This window comes from Procambarus clarkii, chromosome 19, assembly GCF_040958095.1.
Source record: "Procambarus clarkii isolate CNS0578487 chromosome 19, FALCON_Pclarkii_2.0, whole genome shotgun sequence".
In the NCBI taxonomy this organism is placed as follows: domain Eukaryota; kingdom Metazoa; phylum Arthropoda; class Malacostraca; order Decapoda; family Cambaridae; genus Procambarus; species Procambarus clarkii.
The window spans coordinates 38,264,723-38,272,774 of record NC_091168.1 but is presented as its reverse complement, the minus strand read 5'-3'; the positions used below and the strand labels follow the sequence as shown (position 1 = coordinate 38,272,774).

The following is an 8,052-nucleotide window of genomic DNA, read 5'->3' as shown; positions in this document are numbered from 1 at the left end:
TATACACAATTTTTAAATATAAAGAATTTCTTTTCCACTTTTATTTAACAACAGAGATTTTATACAAAATTTGAAAATATCCTGAGTTACTTTATAATTTATTGAAAGACTTTAGTTTTGTTTTATTAGTTTTATAAAATTGTAATATCAATATAGCTATAGGTTAAGTATTAATTATAATTATTAAGAAGCAATAAATGCTATTTACATGCTTGACCCCCTACACTCCAAAGGTTAGGTTAGGTTAGGTCGTGGTTTTCTATACAGCTTTTCAGGTAAACTGTAATATTAACAATATTTTGGTGCAATGCTGGCGATTAGGTGTATTTATGTACTATGCTGATAGTCAAGACTGTACCCATTACTTTTAATACCAAAACGTACCCTCTATTCGGAGGATGGTCTGCTATATCTGCTATATCTGCTATATCTGATATCTAAGCAGTGGTGCAATAACTATACTCTGAGGTACAGAGCTTTTAACTGCGCTTGGACTATTTTATGATTGACTGTTACTCGTGTCCTGTTTGACAGAAAACTGAGTATCCAGCATCCGACTTTACCAGTTATTCCCATCGGCCTCATTTTGTGTGCTATCACTCCATGGTCGCATTTATCGAATGCCTTTGCAAAGTCCGTGTATACCACATCTGCATTCTTGCTATCTTCTAATGCCTCAGTGACTGTGTCGTAGTGATCAAGTAGCTGTGAGGGGACGATCTTCCCGCTCGAAATCCATGATGGCCTGGGTTGTAAAGGTCATTGTTCTCCATGAAACTGGTGACCCAACTCCTAATCATTCTCTCAAATACTTTTATAAGTGGGACATTAGTGCAACTGGTCTATAATTTTGCCAATGCTATGCTCCCTCCCTTGTGTAGAGAGGCTATGTCTGCTACTTTAAGTGCATCTGGTATCTCCCCCGTGTCCAAGCTCTTCCTCCACACTATACTACTGAGTGCCTGTGCTACTGGCACCTTGCATTTCTTTATAAATATTGAATTCCATGAATCTAGACCTGGAGCTGAGTGCATGGCATGTTTTCAATTTCTCTTTCAAAATCTAGTACTCTCGTGTTGATATCAGTTGTATTACAGGGGTTTGGATATCATGCATAAAGAAATTATCGGGATCATCCACTTTCATGTTGTTTATTGGAGTGCTAAACATTACCAGTACCAGTGGAGTGTTAAACATCACCAGTATTAGTGGAGTGTTAACATTACCAGTACCAGTGGAGTGTTAAACATCACCAGTACCAGTGGAGTGTTAAACATTACCAGTACCAGTGGAGTGTTAAACATCACCAGTACCAGTGGAGTGTTAAACATTACCAGTACCAGTGGAGTGTTAAACATCACCAGTACAGTGGAGTGTAAACATCACCAGTACCAGTGGAGTGTTAAACTTACCAGTACCAGTGGAGTGTTAAACATCACCAGTACCAGTGGAGTGTTAAACATTACCAGTACCAGTGGAGTGTTAAACATCACCAGTACCAGTGGAGTGTTAACATTACCAGTACCAGTGGAGTGTTAAACATCACCAGTACCAGTGGAGTGTTAAACATCACCAGTACCAGTGGAGTGTTAAACATTACCAGTACCAGTGGAGTGTTAAACATCACCAGTACCAGTGGAGTGTTAAACATCACCAGTACCAGTGGAGTGTTAAACATTACCAGTACCAGTGGAGTGCTAAACATCACCAGTACCAGTGGAGTGTTAAACATCACAGTACCAGTGGAGTGCTAAACATCACCAGTACCAGTGGCGTGCTAAACATCACCAGTACCAGTGGAGTGTTAAACATCACCAGTACCAGTGGCGTGCTAAACATCACCAGTACCAGTGGAGTGTTAAACATCACCAAGTGGCACCAGTACCACTAGATAACCCACCAGGCACCAGTACCACTAGATACCCACCAGGCACCAGTACCACTAGATAACCCACCAAGCACCAGTACCACTAGATAACCCACCAGGCACCAGTACCACTAGATAACCCACCAGGCACCAGTACCACAAGATAACCCACCAGGCACCAGTACCACTAGATAACCCACCAGGCACCAGTACCACTAGATAACCCACCAGGCACCAGTACCACTAGATAACCCACCAGGCACCAGTACCACTAGATAACCCACCAGGCACCAGTACCACTAGATAACCCACCAGGCACCAGTACCACTAGATAACCCACCAGGCACCAGTACCACTAGATAACCCACTAGGCACCAGTATCACTAGATAACCCACCAGGCACCAGTACCACTACATAACCCACCAGGCACCAGTACCACTACATAACCCACCAGGCACCAGTACCACTAGATAACCCACCAGGCACCAGTACCACTAGATAACCCACCAGGCACCAGTACCACTAGATAACCCACCAGGCACCAGTACCACTAGATAACCCACCAGGCACCAGTACCACTAGATAACCCACTAGGCACCAGTACCACTAGATAACCCACCAGGCACCAGTACCACTAGATAACCCACCAGGCACCAGTACCACTAGATAACCCACTAGGCACCAGTACCACTAGATAACCCACCAGGCACCAGTACCACTACATAACCCACTAGGCACCAGTACCACTAGATAACCCACCAGGCACCAGTACCACTAGATAACCCACCAGGCACCAGTACCACTAGATAACCCACCAGGCACCAGTACCACTAGATAACCCACTAGGCACGCAGTACCACTAGATAACCCACCAGGCACCAGTACCACTACATAACCCACTAGGCACCAGTACCACTAGATAACCCACCAGGCACCAGTACCACTAGATAACCCACCAGGCACCAGTACCACTAGATAACCCACTAGGCACAGTAACCACTAGATAACCCACTAGGCACCGGTACCACTAGATAACCCACCAGGCACCAGTACCACTACATAACCCACTGGCACCAGTACCACTAGATAACCCACCAGGCACCAGTACCACTAGATAACCCACTAAGCACCAGTACCACTAGATAACCCACTAGGCACCAGTACCACTAGATAACCACTAGGCACCAGTACCACTAGATAACCCACTAGGCACCAGTACCACTAGATAACCCACTAGGCACCAGTACCACTAGATAACCCACTAGGCACCAGTACCACTAGATAACCCACTAGGCACCAGTACCACTAGATAACCCACCAGGCACCAGTACCACTAGATAACCCACTAGGCAACCAGTTACACTAGATAAGTAATCTACAAAACAATATAGTACTGTACTTACTTAATTGTAAGGTTAGGGAATGCCGCAGGTCGGTCACTCTTCACGAACGCTGAAGACCTGTGTGTGTGTGTACTCACCTAGTTGTGTCTAAGTGAGAACAACTAGGTGAGTTACACACACACACAGGTTCAGGCATTCGTAAAGAGTGACCGACCTGCGGCATTCCCTAACCTGTGTGTGTGTGTGTGTGTGCATGCGGGGGTTGAGCTCTGGCTCTTTGGTCCAGCCTCTCAACTGTCAATCAACTGGTGCACAGATTCCTAAGCCTATTGGGCTCTATCATATCTACATTTGAAACTGTGTATGGAGTCAGCCTCCACCACATCACTGCCTAATGCATTCCATCCGTTAACTACTCTGACACTGAAAAAAACCCAGATCTTTCTATCGTCCTGACTCCTGAAGAAGTTCCTCTCCCAGCTGGTACCTTGTGTTTGGCCTGCTGTGAGGCAAGTCATGCCTCAGGATTAATTGAATTCTACGACCAGATAACAAAAGTCAGGCAAGAAAGAGAGGGATTGGCAGACTGCATATTTTTGTATTGCCTAAAAGCCTTTGACACAGTACCACACAAGAGGCTAGTGCACAAGATGGAGATGCAAGCCAGGAAAGAAATTGAAGATACTCTGCTGGATAAGGGAGTACCTAACAAACAGAAGACAGAGAGTCACTGTGAGAGGGTGAGGTCTCAGACTGTTGAAGCATCACCAATGAAGTCACACAAGAATCAGTCCTTTGATCTATATTGTTTCTGATATATGTAAACGATCTTCCAGAGAGTATAAAATCTTTTCTCTCATTGTTGTTTGAAAATGCTAAAATTATGAGTAGGTTTAAGACAGGAAAAGATAATGAGGCTACAAGATGACCTAGACAAACTGTATGAATGGCCCTACAAGTGGCTACTAAAGTTCAACCCAAGTAAATGTAATGTAATGAAACTAAGAGGTAGAAACAGGAAGCCAGACACAGGATACTGAATGGGATATAAAGTCCTTCATGAAACGGACAGAGAGAAATATCTAGGAGTTGATATCAAGCCAATCTTGTCTCCTGAAGATCACTTCAAACGAATAACATCAGCAGTGAATGCAAGGCTGACTAACATCAGAACAGCCTTCAGGAACCTGTGTAAGGAATCATTCAGATCCTTGTATACCACATATGCAAGACCAATCCTGGAGTATGCCGCCGGAGCATGGAGCCCGTATCTTGTCAAACACAAGACGTAAATAAAGTTCTAGATAAAGTTCAGAGGTATGCCACTAGGGTAGTCCCAGACCTAAGGGTCAAGAGTTACGAGGAAAGGCTGCGTGAAATGCACCTCCCGTTGCTGGAAGACAGGAGAGCTAAGGGGAGATATGATCACAACTCATAAAATTCTCACAGGAATTGACAGGGTAGATAAAGATAAACTGTTTAGCACGGGTGGTACGCGAACAAGGGGAAACTGATCAGTCAAATGAGCCACAGGGACGTTAGAAACACCATTTTCAGTGTCAGAGTACTTAACAGGTGGAATACATTTGGCAGTGACGTGGTGGAGGCTGACTCCATATACAGTTTCAAATGAAATATGATAAAGCCCAGTAGGCTCAGGAACTTGTACACCAGTTGATTGACAGATGAGAGGCAGGACCAAAGAGCAAGAGTTCAACCCCCGCAAGCACAAATAGGTGAGTACACACACACACACTCAACAAGAACATTAACTGAACGATAAAGGTGATATTCACGAACGAGAGCTCAAAAGGGGACCTTCTAGCATGGAAGAACAGACTATTTCACATAACTAAGTTCAAAATGGTATTCCTTCAGACGGATATGAGAAGGGACGAGAGAATTAGAGCAGCAGATGCAAGGAAGGAGTCCAGGGAGAGTTAGATGGGAACCAGGAGACCACAATCCCTGCAATCCCAGAGGGGAGTTGGGAACCTTCGACAAGAAGTTCACCAGCCCCAGTGGGAGGAGCATCGACCCCATCTTCCACCCCAAAGAAGTCTTACCTACCAAAACCCCTACCAGCCCCCAACTAAAGGCCAGCCCAGTCTACCCTCTCACCTCTCCCCAATCCCTCCCTTCTCCCCAACCCCTTGAATCAGGCCCCACTCCAGCATCCTCTGAACCCATGCTAAGTATCCAACCTGTCCTCTTAAAAAAAAAAAAGTCGCTTCTGGCCGTTTGCCCATATGGCCGAAAATGGACGTAATTTGAAAAAAAAAAATTAAATAAATTTTGGATTTATTTTTCAACAACAGTAAGTTCAGGGTCCTCTGATAGGTTAGGTGGGCAGGAAATTCTCATAAAGTTTCAAAACGTTATGAAAAACGTTATATGAAAGTTTCCTCTTTTAACCTTACAGAGTAAGCCAGACGACTCAAACAGAAAACGGAACAGTACGTCACTTTTGTGAGTCGATTTCATTTCATATTACTTCTAAATTTGGCCATAGTGCGCATACGAGCGAAAAGTGACGTTATTTTTAAGAGGACGGGTTGAAGTATCACACAACACACCAACTACACCCATGGAGGCCAGTCCATAGAGCAACTGTCTGCACCAAAGGAACAGCCAGCAAGAGTAAGAGTAAGTGAGGATGGACAGACGAAAGTGAGCTTCAAAGTGATGAACAAAAACATAGATTGGTTTACGAATAAGTGAACTAGTAAAAAGGAAGTGAGAAGAAAATCCTGACGTAATAGCACTCACAGAAACAAAGCTCTCAGGTATCATAACAAATACAGTGGTTCCACAGTTCTACTATATAGTAAGGAAAGATAGGGAGAGAAGAGGAGGAGGATTGGCTCTGCAGATAAGGAAGGCACAGAGTCACAAAGAGATGGAACTCCCAGGATGTGAAGATTTCAAAGACTACATCGCAGGCACTATGACAATAGGAGGCTCAAGGATAATGCAGCAGTAATATATAACCTCCCATTAAATGACAAAAGACTCAGACAGGAGTATGACAGAAACAACAGGGCAACCATTAACATAATAGAGAGAGCAGCTTCTATCGGTTAAGTCAGGCACGTAAGGAAACAAGGCAGCTAAGCAAAAGGGCATGGAGAAACTATAGGAATAACAGGACACCAGAATGAAGAGAGAGTGGCCAGAGGGCCAAAAATTGGTACCTCATTGTGAGAAGTGTCAGGGTTCTCCCCCCCTTTCAACCTGTGGTTGGGGGGTCGTCCCACAGGTCGTCCCCTCTGTACCGGGCGCCACTACTCGCCCGTGGGCTCCTCTAGTCAACTAAGGGCTGGCCTTATACACCTCTAGCGAGTGGGGAGGTTCCAGCTTCCTATAACTCATCTAAACCTGCCTGTCCTGACACTGGGACATTTTCTTGGATATCTGGTCTACTCAGGTCGCCAGCTGGGTGTTTATACTCGTGTCCCAGCAATACGTCAGTGGTCTTAGTGGTTATCTTAATCAAGGATGCAGTATCACGTGCAGTGCAAGGTGTCACTAATGTTCTCATAAATATATATATATATATAGCCCTAGAGAATGGAGGCTCACTTAAACTCATCAATTAGTTTAAAAGTTTACTGAAGCAAAAGAATATATACACATATAATTGTATAAAGAAATGTAAATGGGGGATATCATCCGCTGGTGGCAACACTCCTCGCTGCACGGCTTCTGGCAACACGGTCAGCTGACTGGGTCCATCCGTCAGGCGGCGGGCACAACCTCGCGCCTCTGGCAACACGATCAGCTGATACCTCTAACTGTCAGAACGTCGTGACTTTCCCACGCCTCTAGCGATGCGATCAGCTGGGCGTTTCAGAGTTGGTTGCTGGCTCTGTGCACACCAGCTACCACCTCCAGGATCACTAACATCCCCGCCTTAATGCTCACACACACACCAACTCATGCCTAATTGAGCTCTTGGCTCCTAGCCTAATATTCTGTCACTTAGACAATAAAATGATGAGTAGAAATGATCACAACTTATAAATTACTCTAGCTTGCCTAGATCAAAAGGGGGTAAAGGGAGGGACAATTATCTACCTTATTTCACTCCACGAAGCTGACTCGTCCTCTGTTGAGGGATGTTGAGTTTCCAGGTCCTGGCGTCTGCTCTGCCGACGACTAGTTCCCAACACACACACAGGTTCCTCCATCGCCTTCATGGTAACGCGTCCTCACCGTGCTAATTCCCAACAGGTACTGCCTTCCTCCTCCTCTTCTCTGGGGTACTGGAGACAGGTACCTCCGTCGTCGTCGTCCACTCTCACTGGCACTCCCGACACCTCGCAGTCTAGCACAGCTTCCCCTCGCCTCACTGCCAGTAGATTTGGCCAGGCCGTAGCTACTCGCTTGATGTTGAATACGTGGTCCTCTGGCGTCCCAGACGTCACCAGCCCATCGTTCCCTCTGCTGCAGACTCTTGATAGAGCCCTTGGCTCTCTAATCTGGTCCGTCCTTGCCTCTGGGCACTCCACGAAAGTTGGATGGCTTCTCAGACTGTCTGCAGAAACGAAGCGGAGCTTTAATCTACTGGTAAGGGCTCTCTAGATCCGGAGCATGCTTGAGAGCATCTTCCCTCTATGACGGCTCGTGACGTACTCTTCCCGCCCAGGCGCCAGCCGCCCCGAGCCCTCCGCTTCATGACGTCACACCGCCCGAGGGCTCTCATCATTGGTCACTTCCGGCACGTGACCTCACCTCGCCAATCAGGTGCCGGAAAGCGTCAGAACGTCTTGGCGGGAAACAGGATGTCTCGACACCATCCTGTGCCTCAAAAGGCGTAAGTCCCTTGCATTATCAAACTT

At 45.9% G+C, this 8,052-nt stretch overlaps 1 long non-coding RNA gene across 1 annotated transcript; it reads right to left on the bottom strand.

Moving 5' to 3' along the window:
- Nucleotides 1-6,806: 6,806 nt before the first annotated feature.
- LOC138366511 (uncharacterized) lies at nt 6,807-7,847 on the bottom strand. The gene is made up of 2 exons (XR_011229149.1): nt 7,289-7,847; nt 6,807-7,110 (listed from the first exon to the last, which is right to left on the bottom strand). It is a non-coding gene; the product is annotated as an uncharacterized lncRNA (long non-coding RNA).
- Nucleotides 7,848-8,052: the final 205 nt, after the last annotated feature.